Here is an 18,355-nt window from a genome sequence, read left to right as displayed (position 1 = left end):
ATATATATGTATGTGCCCCCTTAATAGATATATAGGTATACAATGCCCCCTGTATCATATTATGCCCCCTTATCATATCCCCATACGATATAAACCCCCCCTCCCTACATGGACACAGATGCATCAATGTAAATGTGCCCCAAGCATTTACATTGATGTAATCTGGGTGAAGGCGCCAGGATGACCGGACAAGGTCCGGTCATTCTGGTGAACTCAAAAGGATTCAAATTCAATAGAATTTGAATCCTTTTGTTCTAATTATCTGCAGCCTTGCTGGAGATAATTAAACATAATAGAGAGAGAGGAGATACCATTGCAATGTCCGGAATGCTGAGAGCTACAGGCGGGAGATCAAAGGATCTCCCGCCTGTCAGCAAGTGCACGCGGCCCTGCGGCGCGCGTGCAGGGACGCGCGGGCAGGCGCGGTGACGTCATCTCACCGCGCCGGCCCACGTGTCCTGCACTGTGGTGTGTGTGCGCGCGCGCGCCCCCTGGTGGCGCGGGAGTGCGGGCCGCCGGGGGATAAATATCCGGCGGCCCCGGCACTCCGGGGTTAGGGATCGGGGTCCCCACCTGGAGAGCGCATCGGCGCTCAGGACAACACGAGGCCCACCCCCCCCTCCGGCCCAAGAGAGCAGAGCGGATCCTGTGGGGGAGAGAGACCTGACCGGAGAGAGGCCTGAGCGGATCGCTCTGGGGGAGAGAGGCCTGACCGGAGCCCTGCCACCCCCACCTAGAAGAGCGCATCGCGCTCCGGAGAAGAGCCGTGCAGGACCCCGACCGGCCCCTCTGAAGAAGAGCGCAATCGGCGCTCAGGAGCGACCCCCCTGGCTAGACTAAGTATCGAACCCTATCCCACCAACGATTAACCCTTTACCCTGCCCTGCAGAGTATCCCCTATCCCACCAACGATATCCTGCCCTACAGCACCACCTCCCCTGATTAACCCCTACACCCCTGGACCCCTTAACCCCTAACCCTTCTACACCCCACTGTGCCTCACCCCTCCCTGTGTGCTGGTAGCCCCTGATTTACCCCTGGTCCCTTGACCCCTGGAACCCTCATATTGTGTAACCCTCTCCCATATATCCTGCACATCCCCTGGTTAACCCTGTTATCACCCCCCATAGACCCCTGAACCCTGGTGGCCCTGCTGGTAAACCCTGATTAACCCCTGGTGGTTACCCTGGTTCCCTGCCTGTCCTGTAGAGCATGCCTCTGCTCTGCAAACAATCCTTTTAACCCTTCGTCATACCCCGTAGGGACAGTGAATAGTCAGGTGGGGTGGGCTGTTAATATTGTATGTGTGAACTGTATAGTTAGTTGATGGGTGGAATTGGGAATGTGTAGTGTAGTTTAGGATTGTATATTTAGTGCTGTATTGTTAGTGTATTGCGTAGTGTATTGTTAATAAATACCGTTATATTTGTAACTATCTGTGTAACGTGTAGTTATTGGCGATAGTTAGTTAGTAAGGCGCATGCAGCTAGCATAGTGATTAGTGTAAAGTATAGCAAAGGTATTGTGTTATTATATAAAGGCATAAATAGGCGGAGTTATCACTAGATGGCTCCTCCCATTTATGAATATTAATTATCGATATTTGCATAAATATTGGTGATTAATATTCCCCCTTTACATTGGCGAGCCAGGCCCACTGCGTGGATTTTGCGTTTGTTTTTGGTCTTAGGGCTGAGGGTTGCTGGTACTGTGAATTAGCGGGCAGGAGAGACGCGGTCAGCAGAGTGTCTGAGCGTTTAGGACCCGATAATTCGTACAGGAGAAGTGATACTTCCCTTAGAGTACCAGAAATAAAACAAAATCTTTTGCAGAGAATCTAGAATCTATCTGTGTACTAATATTTTTGTATTTGCTTTACACGGTCACCGTCGCTGGGGTAAGAGAAGAAGACACTGAAAAGTACAGCACCAACAAGCATCGCTCAAGTCATTGCAAGGGAGAAGTGCACATGTCACTGAAGGAGATCCATCTTCGTGGGAGCGGCGTACAAGTCCGGCTGGGGAAGAAGCGATCCGGGAAAATGGACTTCTTCCAAGCAGCTGCAAGGACGAAGAGGTACGGCCCCAAGGAGAAAATGGACGTTCATCAAACGGTGAGTATGGACTTCCCCACACTGCAACACTTAGCCAAACACAGCACATTTAACCCCATCCTCCCCACTACATACAAGTCAGCAGAAATGCTGTGGTCCGATTTGTTAGCACAGGCTTGTAGTTATGACAAGCTTTGTGTTAACAAACGGACGGTGTTGAACAAGGCCACCAAACGGCTTCAGATGCTCGCCAAACTCGTTCATACGTTTGAGGCTAGCATCTGTAAGCCAAAGGAAGTGGCGCTGGTGTCTCAGTCAACGGAGACAATTCCTCCGGCCATTCACTGCCAGTGCTGTACCAGTAATTCGGACCAGGTTTTGGCATTGCAGGCACAGCTGGCAGAGAATGTGCAGTCTACTGTTGACCGAGATGCGCAGGTGGCTTGGATAGAGTCACAGTTAGTAGAGCTGCAGAGGCAGAAGGAGGAAATTGAGGCTAAGTTGACTCTTAGCTGTCTTATACTGAGGTCAAGGCCTTCAAGGAGCGGACTGCCTCTACTGACGTGACGGTAGCCAAATTGAAGGCTGAGGTTGCTGTAAGGTCCCAGCTAATGTCTGGCATGCAACAGGTTATCACCAAGTTGGTGCCGGCCCTTTCTTTTTCCGTAAAGCCAGGGTCGGAATCTCCCAAAATGTTGCCCTGTGCAGGGCCACAAGGGGGGAGAGTAGTCTGTGACCGGTCTAATCTCAAGCCTGTCCAGACTAACAGAGATTTTTCCCTGACTTTGGGAAAAAGAACTGTCGTGAAGAGTGCGTCCCTGAGGATGGAACAATTCAGTAGAAGGGAGCACGGCTGCAGTGTAGACGGACCTGGGCCATGCATCAGATGTTTTGCATGTGGTGGCCTAGGTCACATAGCGAGACACTGCAAAACACACAGGACAGGAAACCAAGTCACGTGTTTCAGGTGTGGGAACAAAGGACACATTGCAAGGAATTGCTCTTGTGCAAGTAATTGCAATGTGTCCAACAGTATCAGCCAGGTAACAAATTGTGCAGTGGGGTCTAGTCAGCCTGGCCATAACGGGGTTACCTCTCGGCAGCATCACCAGCTGCTGAGGGGTCAGAGTGGCCAAGCTAGGCTAGGCAACATTTGACACCCATGTACTATTTGTTACACCGTTTGTTCCCTGTGTATGTCCATGTTGTGTGTTTTTGTTATCTGTTTGTAAGTTTGTCTTGATGTTGATGGTGGTAGTCCTTGTCTACGGATGTGTTCTACCATGCTGATTTATGTAGTTTGTTGTAAGTCCCGTCTGCTGTCTTGTTTCATTCTGTGTCCCCTTGGAGTGGAACAGTGTTATACTGTGGATCGAGAACGTATAGGTTCGCGAGCAGATAATATCACACGGGAAATCCTGCTGGTCGGGAGAAGGCATAAGGACCTTCTCCATGCAGCACACAAAGGATGATGTGATATTATTCTGGGCAACCAGGGTCTCAGATCGATACAGATAACGCTGTTGTGCTCAAGGTTTTCAGTAGGGCTGTGTTGCGCTGGGGACTGGGGCGGACAGACAACATTGGTGTAATGTTGTGCTGCGCACTTAATTCTAGTCCGAGCAGGCAGCACAGCTCTGATAGGGATTGGACGCAGAGTGTTTGGCAGCAGAGTGTGGACTGTGTTCTTGTGTTGTGGGGTCCTGGGGAGCCAGGGCATGCCTATGCCATTGGTTCTGCGGGCCTCCACAAGATGGGATCACAGGGGGAAATCAGCCTGGGTACACATGAGTGGACAGGGATGCGGCGCCATCAATAACAAGATGGTGCTTTGTCCACAGAACTCCAGTTATCCTAACCTAGTAGGGTGACCATCCTTATCTGTTGGTGCAGAGGGATGTGTAGCAGAGGATGCAATCCTCTGAAGGTAGGGTGTTCAGACACCAGTGTTGGGATAATGAGGAGCCCTGTGAGACAAAGGGCAGCCCAATACCTTTCTCTACCCATGGGTCAAAGGTATTGGTGCTGGAAATTTTCACATTTAATTGCACTGTTAGGGGAGAAATTCCCCTGGGAGCGCCTGGTGTTTTCTTCTGCCATAGGTGTGCTTTTATATGGAGCGGAAGAAAAACCCAGGAGATGCCACAGAAGAGGCCAGCTATTCCCCCTGACACTGTTGTGAAGCTCCAGAGGATCCCACTGGATTTTGGCAATCAAGCGACCTCTGTCTAGAGGTGTTCTAGAGATGGAGGACTGTGCCACAATCCAGCGGGAGCATTATCTCAGACTCTGGAGGAAGACTTGGAGACGTTCGGGTGGAAGAGCATATTATCACTTGTTTCACCCAGTGAAACTTCTTCTGGTTCTGGTCATCGTCATCTACATTCGGAGGGTCAAGGGACTTATTGACCAAATACACCAGAACCAGACAGAACTTTACAGAACTATCCGGAGGAGGAGGCTCAGGACATAACTCAAACCTTGTTCCTGTAGCCAAATATTGTATGGACACACTTTGTTTCCTATGAGGGTTCAGGACGTATAACTTGTACTACCCTGAAACCCCATAGCACATTGTATTTATTGATTTTGTTTGTCGGTTGATTGCGTACCCATAGACACTCTAGGTGCAAATGTGTGACAGCCTATATTCGGCTGTACACATTTGCATCCTATAGTCGTTTCCCATTGACACAGGGGTCTGCGACCTACCTGTGTCTTTGGAGGTGTAGAGATATGCCAGGTTGCATGAGTCTCTATGGGTACACATACATATAATGATTTTGGTGGTGTTGGGAGGGATGTGACATGTGTTTTGTGTGAATGGGGATAAGGTTAGGTCACGATAGGGACAGGCATCATTCATTTGCCACCTTGAACCCTGGAACGGTGAGGTTCTTAAGGGAAGGGCTGGAGGTGTAGTGTGGCGGAGGTGTTCTCCGCAGTAGAATTTAGGTACTATGACATCACCGCTTAAGAGTCTGACCTGCCTTGTAAAGACCTATTAATCTGTCCACGGGAGAACCGCACCCATCAAGATGGAAACAGACGTTGGATAGAAGAAAGTTGGGACTGAGGTTGTGAGGGTGAACCCGCTCCAGATGCCTTGGAGGCGGGCCATACCTGAAGATCGGCAGAACTACCGAGAGACTGTGGGGGTGTGGTCACTCCAAAGTGGGGGTGGCCGACACCAAGAGACTGTTAAAGAAAGGCCAGTTAAAGACTGTAAGGGTGAACCCGCTCCAGAATTGGGGGGGGCGAAGATACCTGAAGATCGGCAGTATTACCGAGAGACTGTGGGGGTGTGGTCACTCCAAAGTGGGGGTGGCCAACACCAAGAGACTTTGATAGAAAGGTAAAGACTGTAAGGGTGAACCCACTCCAGAATTGGGGGGGGACGAAGATACCTGAAGATCGGCAGAATTACCGAGAGACTGTGGGGGTGTGGTCACTCCAAAGTGGGGGTGGCCGACACTAAGACTGTTAAAGAAAGTAACCGAGAGACTGTGGGTGGGTGGTATCCTAAAGATGTCAAGAAGAAGACGGTGTATCCTGTGGACGGAGGAGTAGGTTACGGTGAAGGGCAGGTCGGAGGAAGCTGGAGGGATGTCTAAGTACCTAAAGATCAGTGTGCACTACAGTTCTTCCTGAACTTCCACCAAAGATGGGGTTGAAGGGGGGCAAATATATCTCAACCCGTTCCCCCATTATATTGTCGTATTATCCGACAACAGGGGGATTGTTGAGGAACGGTTGAGACGTATGCATATATATCCATGCATGCCTGCAAACACGTGCGGGCATGTATGGTATATATGAGCATACATCAACCACAGCATCATGGGACGATGTGCGCAGATGTGCTCAGCATCTGCGCACGTCTGCCCATGGTGATCCCCAGGGGCTCATGGTGGCCCCTGTGGGAAATATGTGCCCCCTTATATTGTAGGTGCTTGTGCCCTCTTATATTGTAGGGGCTTGTGCCCCCTGATATATATGTATGTGCCCCCTTAATAGATATATAGGTATACAATGCCCCCTGTATCATATTATGCCCCCTTATCATATCCCCATACGATATAAACCCCCCCTCCCTACATGGACACAGATGCATCAATGTAAATGTGCCCCAAGCATTTACATTGATGTAATCTGGGTGAAGGCGCCAGGATGACCGGACAAGGTCCGGTCATTCTGGTGAACTCAAAAGGATTCAAATTCAATAGAATTTGAATCCTTTTGTTCTAATTATCTGCAGCCTTGCTGGAGATAATTAAACATAATAGAGAGAGAGGAGATACCTCCGCTCACTCTATTATGTGCATTCTGGCATCGCAATTACCATTGCGATGTCCGGAATGCTGAGAGCTACAGGCGGGAGATCAAAGGATCTCCCGCCTGTCAGCAAGTGCACGCGGCCCTGCGGTGCGCGTGCAGGGACGAGCGGGCAGGCGCGGTGACGTCATCTCACCGCGCCGGCCCACGTGTCCTGCACTGTGGTGTGTGTGCGCGCGCGCGCCCCCTGGTGGCGCGGGAGTGCGGGCCGCCGGGGGATAAATATCCGGCGGCCCCGGCACTCCGGGGTTAGGGATCGGGGTCCCCACCTGGAGAGCGCATCGGCGCTCAGGACAACACGAGGCCCACCCCCCCCTCCGGCCCAAGAGAGCAGAGCGGATCCTGTGGGGGAGAGAGACCTGACCGGAGAGAGGCCTGAGCGGATCGCTCTGGGGGAGAGAGGCCTGACCGGAGCCCTGCCACCCCCACCTAGAAGAGCGCATCGCGCTCCGGAGAAGAGCCGTGCAGGACCCCGACCGGCCCCTCTGAAGAAGAGCGCAATCGGCGCTCAGGAGCGACCCCCCTGGCTAGACTAAGTATCGAACCCTATCCCACCAACGATTAACCCTTTACCCTGCCCTGCAGAGTATCCCCTATCCCACCAACGATATCCTGCCCTACAGCACCACCTCCCCTGATTAACCCCTACACCCCTGGACCCCTTAACCCCTAACCCTTCTACACCCCACTGTGCCTCACCCCTCCCTGTGTGCTGGTAGCCCCTGATTTACCCCTGGTCCCTTGACCCCTGGAACCCTCATATTGTGTAACCCTCTCCCATATATCCTGCACATCCCCTGGTTAACCCTGTTATCACCCCCCATAGACCCCTGAACCCTGGTGGCCCTGCTGGTAAACCCTGATTAACCCCTGGTGGTTACCCTGGTTCCCTGCCTGTCCTGTAGAGCATGCCTCTGCTCTGCAAACAATCCTTTTAACCCTTCGTCATACCCCGTAGGGACAGTGAATAGTCAGGTGGGGTGGGCTGTTAATATTGTATGTGTGAACTGTATAGTTAGTTGATGGGTGGAATTGGGAATGTGTAGTTTAGGATTGTATATTTAGTGCTGTATTGTTAGTGTATTGCGTAGTGTATTGTTAATAAATACCGTTATATTTGTAACTATCTGTGTAACGTGTAGTTATTGGCGATAGTTAGTTAGTAAGGCGCATGCAGCTAGCATAGTGATTAGTGTAAAGTATAGCAAAGGTATTGTGTTATTATATAAAGGCATAAATAGGCGGAGTTATCACTAGATGGCTCCTCCCATTTATGAATAATAATTATCGATATTTGCATAAATATTGGTGATTAATATTCCCCCTTTACAGCCTCCTTAATCCATCGACTGATAGATGGCTTAGATGCCTTACAGCCTTTAAACTTACCGGCAAACAGGATTAGAAGATTTTCATCTCTCCTGAACTCCTCTGATCTATGCACATAGATCTGGAGGCATCTCGAGACGTCCAAAGGATGTCTAACAGGTTCCTCGGAGGAGGTAGAAGGTGTAGAAAGAACCGGGAGGGATATCACCTGGTTGATATTCTGGAATGAAGGAACCTTACCTCCAAGTTCACAGTGGGCTGGAGGTGATTCCCTCCTTTATAGTGGGAGTCCTAGTTTATTACTTGGATTCATAAAAAATTCTGGGAATAAATAGAATCGATCTGGACCGGAGTTGAATCGTTCAACCGATTTGGCTAAATCAAACCCAAATCAGATTTTGAGTAATTCCCTCATCTCTCATGGTGTTGATAGGGCTCGTTCACACGAACGTATTTTGCGTTCCGTATATGGGCCATTTTCTGCGTTCCGCATACGGTTCGTATACGTGCTTTCCGCATCCGTTGCTCCGTTCCGTGGCCCTGCAAAAATTATGACTCCTGTCTTATTCTTGTCCGTTTTGCGGACAAGAATAGGCATTTCTATAATGGGCCTCCTGTTCCGTTCCGCAAATTGCAGTAGGCACACGGGCGGCATCTGTTTTTTGCGGATCCGCATTTTGCGGATCGCAAAAAACGGCACGGTCTTGTGAACAAGCCCTTACAGTGGGGCCAACTTTTGGTCCACTTAATCTGCTGCTGCATATTAGAGACAGTAGAAGGCCTTGTGTACAGCTTTGCATAAAAGTTGATAAAGCAGATAGAGGTTTGTTGTCTATCAATTAACCATTGTGTGCTCCCATTAAAACAGTTGTGCGATTCAAGCACTGCATGATGCTTAAAGACTGGAACTTGTATGTCACATGCAGAGAAAACTCCAGAGTGTTTTACTATGTGTAAACAAGCGGTGGCCTCCCAGCTGAGTGTAGTCTTTAGGTGACCTGCTTTATTGCATTGCTGTGGTGGATTACCCTGGAGAGGCTGGGGTCACCGGCACATTGTTCCAGTTGGACGTTCTTTAAAAGGGATATTGATTTTGTGTCCCCTGATCATCGTTGCAAAGTTTAAGAAGTGAATGTGAGATCCAGCTGTGCCTGCTAGCACTTGGCTCCTAGACAAAGAGCCATACATTTAAGAATGACACTAGTTAGAAAGTCATTAACATTATATGTAATTATGTTACCCAAATAATATTTTTTAGGAACAAATGGATGGGTTATAGCAGAGTCTATTAACCTTTTTTCAGTGGAGAACTATATTTAGTCCAGTGCAAAGACTTGCAATCCACAGTTTAAGTAATGGACTTTATGAATTGGCAGATTAACCCCTTATTGCTGTTACTAGGCTGTGTTCCTATATATAGGATTTGTCAACTTTTTCTGCTCTGCTTTTTATTTAGTAGCTCATTTGTTGGGTATTCTACATTATTTTTCTGACCAAAGTATGTCCTGTCCCTGATTGTGTGGAGTTGTATCACATTGTGGGGAAAGATGGGGTATTAAAAAATATTTTTGCAAACGCATCAGCTAATTTTAGAAATTCTGCAGAACTGGTCCTGAGCTCAGTTGTGACTATAGCAAAATGCCATGTACGAAAAAAAAGGAGACACATTAGTTTTTCTTTTATACAATTCTTTCTTTTGGATCTACTCCTGGCTTTTGCTTATAAAAAAAAACCTGCATCTGTGATTCCTGTCATGGGGTAATATCACACATGTTTTTTTTTTGGTGCATCTCTGGTGTTTTTCGTGGTGCTTTTCAGTGGTATTTATAATAGATATTTGTTTTTTGAACCATTTTTTATGTCGCCAGATGTTACTTTTGTTACTTTCAAGAGTCACTTCAGAAAGGGCTATTTTTTAAACTCAATATTCATAGAACACATTTTATTTGGCAATTTTTGGCTGTTACTTTTTCATTTCAGCAGCCTATATAATTGAAAATTAAATACAAAATATTGTCCTTCTGTAGAGTAATAAAGCTCCTATATAGATTCATAGCAATCCATTGTCAGTTTAATGTTGCTGTGAGCGGAAGATGTTATCTGAAGGGTAATCCCCATGATAATATTAGGAATAGAATCGGGATAACAGAATGACAGCTCTATTATGGTCTTGTAATAATATATTAGCACTGGCGCTCCTACCTCCTAAAATGGAAGTGCTGTGGTAATGCAGCAGTACCCCTCCCGCTATACACAAAATATGGAACACTATAAAATATAGTTACCGTGCTCCCTACCTACAATGTGGCTTCTCCTGTAAACTCTCTCTCTAATGTAACACATTTTGTCATATCATACAATTGTGCAGTATGCGGATGTGTAAGTATTTCAATTCCTGTCATGTACTTACGCGTCCGTGCTCTTGCTGGAAGTACGACCACTTTAATTTGGAGCTGCCAGCGTCACTCCATCACCTTGGCAACTAGCCCAGCAGACAGTGGGGCTAATTGGTCTATCGGGGAGCAAGGAGTCAGTGTCGGCACTGGCATCATTGGCTTCCTGAAAGCAGGGTATTAAACCAGGTGACTGCTGGCCACAGTTGCCTATGATTTGGTCTTCCTGCTTCACAAGCTTTGTTTGTATGCTCTAGATCTCTGATCTATGCCTGTTTTTGACCTTGCTTCTTTCTGCTGACTTTGCCTCTGACGTTATCTCCTGGTTTTGAGCCTACTGTGTACAGTATTTGAGTCTGCACTGTTTCTTCCCTTTTGGTTCTGGTGTGACTCTCTGGTTTTTATCTGGTCTGTCTGACTTTTGTTTCCCTCTGTAAATTCGGGTTAGGACTGTCACCCAGTTGGGGGCCACCATTTAGGGTGGATAGTCCAGGTAGGCAGGGACAATGTTGCAGGTGGAGTTTAGGGCTGGACTATTCCTTTCTTAATGTGATATACCTTTACTCGAGGCAATTGGCTCCCGCTGTTCTCGCACTATTTAGGTTCGAGCACATCTGTAAAACTTTCATCTCCAACAGACTTCTGCCAGTCTGTTATGTAATTCCAAGTCAGCACTTCTAACACTGATGTTCTCACTCATGTGGAGGATAATAATTTAACTGGGGATCACAATGAGATGAAATGGAATCAGAAAAGTATTTTGTCTTTTCCTTTTATTAATAAAATCCAAATATTTCCACTTCATTATTGAATCCAATTATGGCTAGAGAATTTTGATTAAATATATATTTTGTCTCCTCTCTTGACATGGTCTTAATAAGATCACCACCACCTCTCTAATTATTGTTTTTTCTACCCCATATACTTGATAAAAACTTCTATATAGAATAGAATAGACTAGATAAAGATGCCAAGATAAGAGCATTGCATTGAATAGTGCAATATGTCATGCTCTAATTGAGTCACCCCCCCACCTTCCTTTTTGGCAGAGGTGATCGTCTGACTAAGGCTACTTTCACACTGGCGTTTTGGTTTCCGTTTGTGAGATCCGTTCAGGGATCTCACAATCGGTCCAAAACGGATCAGTTTTGCCCTTAATGCATTCTGAATGGATAAGGATCCGCTCAAAATGCATCAGTTTGGCTCAGTTTGGCTCTGTTCCACCTCCATTCCGCTTTGGAGGCACAGCGTTTTGGTGTCCGACTGACGAAACTGAGCCAAACAGATCCGTCCTGACACACAGTGTAAGTCAATGGAGACGGATCCATTTTCACTGAAACAATATGGCACAATAGAAAACGGATCTGTCCCCCATTGACTTTCAATAGTGTTCAAGACGGATCAGTTTTGGCTATGTTAAAGATAATACAATCTGATCTGTTCTGAACGGATGCATGCGGTTGTATTATCTGAACGGATGCGTTTGTGCAGATCCATGACGGATCCGCACCAAACGAGAGTGTGAAAGTAGCCTAAGGCTACTTTCACACTAGCGTTAATATTTTCCGGTATTGAGAGTCATCATAGGGGACAAAACGTAACCGAACAGAACAGAATGCTCCAAAATGCATTCTGTTCCATTCTCATACCAGCAGCATGCTGCGGTTTGCTTTACATCCTGGGATGCAGAGCAAGACGGATCCGTTTTCTCTGACACAATCTGACACAATAGAAAATGGATCCGTCCCCCATTGACTTTCAATGGCGTTCATGCCGGATCCGTCTTGGCAATGTTAAAGATAATACAACCGGATCTGTTCATAACGGATGCAGATGGTTGTATTATTAGTAACAGAAGCTTTTTTGCTGAACCCTGCCACATCCAGCAAAAACGCTAGTAGCCTTACCTAGGTAAAACTGTTTAAAACCCAAACAAAAAAGAAGTTAAAGAGCCAGAGCAGGATGTAGAATATGTAAAATATATGGTTACTTTAAGGGAATGTGTCATCAAAAAATAACCTATTGTCTAAATCTCAATTTTGTGTTAAACATATTTTTGAGAATTTTTGGTGAGTTTTTTTATTTTTCCATGTCACTATGACTATTTTAAAAAGTTTATATAATATTGCAATTTTTGCATGGGCCACTAGGTATAATAATAGGTCATGACGTCCTGTTCTAATTATCACCACAGGCAGAATTAAAATGACAAATAACACCTCTATATAGAAAAGACAGGATCCACCATTCAAAATAGGTGATATCACAGTTTGTTAATATGTGATACAAATGTTGATGGAAGTATCCCTTTAAACTTGATTCCTCATGTCCTATTTAGGGCTGGTAGCAGTTTAGTATGGTCAAACTTGCTAACAGATTCCATAGATTCCCTGAAAAACAGTCTGTAGATGGATGAGCTTTGTGTAAACTGTTTGTGGAATTTAGAGAACAAAGTTTAGGAACGACAGCAACTCTGACCACATAAAGTTACAGAGTGGAGTTGCTGAAGCGCATAGTACATAAAAGTTGCCAACACTCTACTGACTCAATAGCTGCAGAGTTCCAGACTTCTGGCAGTAACATCAGCACAAAAACCGCGTGGTGGGAGCTTCGTGTTCATGCCTCTTCATCATTGGTGGAGGAGGGGTCATGCTATGGGGTTGTTTTTCAGGGGTTGGCCTAGGTCCCTTAGTTCCAGTGAAGGTAAACCTTGAAGGGGTTGTCTTACTTCAGCAAATGGTATTTATCATGTAGATAAAGTTAACTCTTAGAGGACCATGCGATTGTCTGTTTTTGCGGAACATTATATTTTTTCATTCACATAGCCTTATGATTTTTTTTTTTTTTGCACTTTCAAATGGCACCATACAATTTAGTGGGGAGCAGGGAAAAATTTCAAGTGGGGTGGAATTGGAAAAAAATGCTCAGTTTTATGTTTTTGTTTAGGGTGTTCACTGTGCGGTGTTAATTCTCCAGGTCAGTATGATTACAACAATACCACACTTGTATAGATTTTCTTGCATTTTATTACTGAAAAAGAAAATAAAAACCTTGAAATAATGTATTTTTTCTCATCTCCATATTCTGAACTTTTTTGTAGTTAAGTGTATAGAGCTGTGTGAGGAGCTCATTTTTTGAAGGGCAATCTTTACTTTTTAGTGAAGTGTGTGTGACTTTTTGATCACTTTTTATAAAAAAGATTTGGGGAGGGGAAGTGACAGAAAATGGCGAATTAGCAGTTTTTATTGTTTTATGCCATTTGCCGTATGGGATAAATATTGTTATATTTAATAGTATGGGTGTTTTTGCATGCGGCGATGCCCATGATGTATATATTTTTTGAGTTATGTATTTTTATTTTTATTTTGGGGAAAAGTGATTTGACTTTTTTTTTTTTTTACTGTTTTTAAGTCACCCTGGGTGACAATAACTCGCAATCATTACATTGCCCATTGTGTTCTTTGATGGGTATATAGCCATCATTAAACACTTATTTGCAATATACCAATATAGTGCTGCCACCTGTTGGCCTGTATTGGTATATTCTAGTAACAGCTATCGGAGCCTGCTTGAGGATTCCGGCTATTATGCTAAAGTAACAGGTTCCCCTATCTCAGCCGAAGAATGTTGATACAGGAGCAGGAGGACACGGCTCTCACTTTCGGTCCATTCAGATGCCATGGTCGCGTTTGACCACAGCATCTGAGAGGTTAAATATTTGAAACAGCTGAAACCCGGCGGTCATGGCACCATCTTTAAACTGCCAACTTCTGCCATACATGTATAGCGGATGTCGAAAAAAAGGGTTAATACAAGGCACTTACTAATGTATTGTGATTGTCCATATTGCCTCCTTTGTTGGATTGTCATAACCGCTTGATATGAGCAGTGTATAATGCAATAAAAAAATATATCAAGCCAGCAAGGGAGGCAATATGATCAATCACAATACATTAGTACGTGCCTTACTAGTAAATCTCTACATTATAAATGCCATTTGCTGAAGTGAGACAACCCATTTAATGCTTTAGCATACGAAAACTATTTAGATAATTCTATGCCTCCAACTTTGCGGGAACAGTTTGGGGAAGGCAATTTTCTGTTCCACCAGGAATATATGCAGTGCACAAAGCAAGGTGCATAAAGGCGCAGTTGAGTGAGTTTGGTATGGAAGAACTTGACTGGCCTGCACAGAGCACTGACCTCAACTCCATCAGACACTTTTGGGATGTACTAAAGTGGAGATTATGAGTCAGGCACACTCGTCCAACATCAGTGTCCCGAGGGGGGAGTGCCTTGCTGATGGCGGAGTAGGACGTGCAGGACTGCAGCTCTCCTTCCACTTCTGATTTTACAATCATCCAGCCAGCGAATTTAACAAAAATACCAGCCTGATGGGTCGCAGAACAACTAAGGGCAACTAAGTTTTTCGGATCCCAGTCTCAAACGCTGGGGCCTCCGGATTTACAAACTGAAAAGAATGGCGTGGTATTAAACAAGCAGGAAGTGCTTAAACCCACATGCAGTCGTGCATATACGCTCACCTAAAGAATTATTAGGAACACCTGTTCTATTTCTCATTAATGCAATTATCTAGTCAACCAATCACATGGCAGTTGCTTCAATGCATTTAGGGGGGTGGTCCTGGTCAAGACAATCTCCTGAACTCCAAACTGAATGTCAGAATGGGAAAGAAAGGTGATTTAAGCAATTTTGAGCATGGCATGGTTGTTGGTGCCAGACGGGCCGGTCTGAGTATTTCACAATCTGCTCAGTTACTGGGATTTTCACGCACAACCATTTCTAGGGTTTACAAAGAATGGTGTGAAAAGGGAAAAACATCCAGTATGTGTGCAGTCCTGTGGGCAAAAATGCCTTGTGGATGCTAGAGGTCAGAGGAGAATGGGCCGACTGATTCAAGCTGATAGAAGAACAACTTTGACTGAAATAACCACTCGTTACAACCGAGGTATGCAGCAAAGCATTTGTGAAGCCACAACACGCACAACCTTGAGGCGGATGGGCTACAACAGCAGAAGACCCCACCGGGTACCACTCATCTCCACTACAAATAGGAAAAAGAGGCTACAATTTGCACGAGCTCATCAAAATTGGACTGTTGAAGACTGGAAAAATGTTGCCTGGTCTGATGAGTCTCGATTTCTGTTGAGACATTCAAATGGTAGAGTCCGAATTTGGCGTAAACAGAATGAAAACATGTATCCATCCTCTGATGGCTACTTCCAGCAGGATAGTGCACCATGTCACAAAGCTCAAATAATTTCAAATTGGTTTCTTGAACATGACAATGAGTTCACTGTACTAAAATGGCCCCCACAGTCACCAGATCTCAACCCAATAGAGCATCTTTGGGATGTGGTGGAACTGGAGCTTCGTGCCCTGGATGTGCATCCCTCAAATCTCCCTCAACTGCAGGATGCTATCCTATCAATATGGGCCAACATTTCTAAAGAATGCTATCAGCACCTTGTTGAATCAATGCCACGTAGAATTAAGGCAGTTCTGAAGGCAAAAGGGGGTCCAACACCGTATTAGTATGGTGTTCCTAATCATTCTTTAGGTGAGTGTATATACAGGGGAGCAAATCCTGCACTTGTGGCCGTTGCTAATGACGATCCCCAGCAAAAATGCATACAGTGGAGGATGCCCGCAGTGAACCACAAGTACCACAATAGACATCCTACACAAGATAGCAATTAGGTGGATGTGATAATCAATATAACAATATAACAAAATAATAGCAAAGACAGGTGCACTCTGCGGTCTTACTAAACCCTCAAACTGATTTTAAAATTGAGAGATTAGCCAACATGTCCTATGGTGTAGGACATGTCTGAGCCCGAGCACCGCGCCAAGGTTTCTCAAGTAGCTCGGGACCTAACACTCACCTACCTGGGCCATGTGGGCAATACCAGGAGCCAGTGGGCAAATTACAGGAGCATGAGGCCGACTCACAAACAACTCACCAGTTACCTCCAGCATGTAACCATGCTAGCAATGGGAGGAGGGAGAAAACTGCGAGTCCCACTCAAGACTGGCTGATATTTACCCAAGATGACCGCTGGAACGTCTCCCCCTGGCGGCAAGCCAGAGCACGCGCTCTTCTATGTCTGACCGTGAATCAGGCAGCCCAGCATCGGCATCGTCTGCCGCGGGATGGGCCCTTCGGGCTCAACTACAATCTTTACCCACAAAGGAGGATCTGGAGAACTCTGTTTCAAGGTTGGAGCGGACATACCGCACGGAGATGGAGACCCTAAAGGGAGAAATCAAGCACTTGGGCCATCGAGCTGAAGCCTCTGAAAAGACGCAAGAGGCTATGCACCTAGAGGACCATCACAAGGTACTGACGGCCCACTCCCTGCATATATCTCAATTGTTGACCCACCTGGACGATATTGATAACCGCCACTGCAGAAACAACCTGCGGATAAGAGGGGTCGCTGAAACAGTTCAGACGGGGGAGCTGGAGGCCACGATCCAGAACCTGTTCGAGTCTCTGGGGCAAGGTGCAATTTCCCATTGAATTGGATCGCATCAACAGGGCCCTAGGGCCCCGTTCTAACGACATCTCCCGACCCAGAGATATTGTGTGCCGGGTCCATTTCTTCAAAATAAAGGAGGATATTCTGAGAGCCGCCCGCCAGGCAGACAAGATGGAGGTTGGGGGTTCTACCATTCAGATCAGGCCGGATCTATCCAGGAGGACACTCCAGCTACGTAGGGCAGTGAGGCCCTTACTTACTATTCTGAAAGAGAAGGATATCACATACAGATGGTGATTTCCATTTCAATTACATGCTAAGAAAGATGGAAGATCGGCAACGTTCAAAGATCCTGATGACATCCCTAAGTTCCTGGAGACTTTTGAATTGCCAGCGATTTCTTTGCTCAACTGGCCGACCGTGTCATTGCTGAAGCCGTTGCCCTCGAGGGAGCAGTGGTCTCAGGTGTCCCCTCGTTCTTCTAAACAAAAGAAGGCACCGTGAAGCATGTTTCTTATATACAATGTTTTAATAGTTCTGCTGCTTATTTTGTTAAGAAAGGGCCTGGGTTAGGTCCCTTGTTCAAAGTAATGCCTCATTGGGGCTTTTTATCGGTGGGGTCCAGGTTATTCTCTCCCCCTACCGCTTGGTTAGCAGTGAGGGATGCCTCTCTTTATTGGGGGCATTAGGTGGGGGGATCCTCATCGGTTAAGGCAGTCTAAAGTTGGATGGTTTTATAATCCTATGTTATAAGTAATAGATCAGAAGCAGAAGTGGAGGGAGAACGTTCACTGCGTTGAGGCTTTCACTTCCCCCTGGTGTAGTAGGTGGTAGCAGTGGGTTCTCCCCTAGCTGCTGTTTATAATTGTTATTCTATCCTAGAGGGTAGATAGAAAGTGTGCTACATGGATACTGTTTTTTCCTTGTATGTCTTGTCTTCCCTTTTGTTCTTCCCTTCCCCCTTCATTCCCACTCCTGGGTATACAAAATTGGTAACTAAGATACCACAGTTAGCAATATGGCTTCTATTAAGATATGTTCATACAATGTTAATGTCTTAAATGACCCGGCCAAGAGGAACCAGATTCTATATAGCCTCCATAAACAGAAGGTTGCTATAGCCCTCCTGCAGGAGACTCACTTTAAATCGGGACATGTCCCGTCTTGCAAGAATCGGTACTTCTCGGTCTGTCTCATAGCACATTTGATGCCTCCAAAGCTAGGGGTGTATCCATAGCTGTCCATAAGTCCTTCCCTTGCACCATATTAGATAAAATGGCTGATGATTTAGGTCGTTATATCTTTCTTAAACTATCTATTTCCTCAAAGACGTACAGTACAGACCAAAAGTTTGGACACACCTTCTCATTCAAAGAGTTTTCTTTATTTTCATGACTATGAAAATTGTAGATTCACACTGAAGGCATCAAAACTATGAATTAACACATGTGGAATTATATACATAACAAACAAGTGTGAAACAACTGAAAATATGTCATATTCTAGGTTCTTCAAAGTAGCCACCTTTTGCGTTGATAACTGCTTTGCACACTCTTGGCATTCTCTTGATGAGCTTCAAGAGGTAGACCCCTGAAATGGTTTTCACTTCACAGGTGTGCCCTGTCAGGTTTAATAAGTGGGATTTCTTGCCTTATAAATGGGGTTGGGACCATCAGTTGCGTTGAGGAGAAGTCAGGTGGATACACAGCTGATAGTCCTACTGAATAGACTGTTAGAAT

This window comes from Bufo bufo, chromosome 6, assembly GCF_905171765.1.
Source record: "Bufo bufo chromosome 6, aBufBuf1.1, whole genome shotgun sequence".
Classification (NCBI taxonomy): Eukaryota; Metazoa; Chordata; class Amphibia; order Anura; family Bufonidae; genus Bufo; species Bufo bufo.
This window is presented reverse-complemented; position numbering follows the sequence as displayed.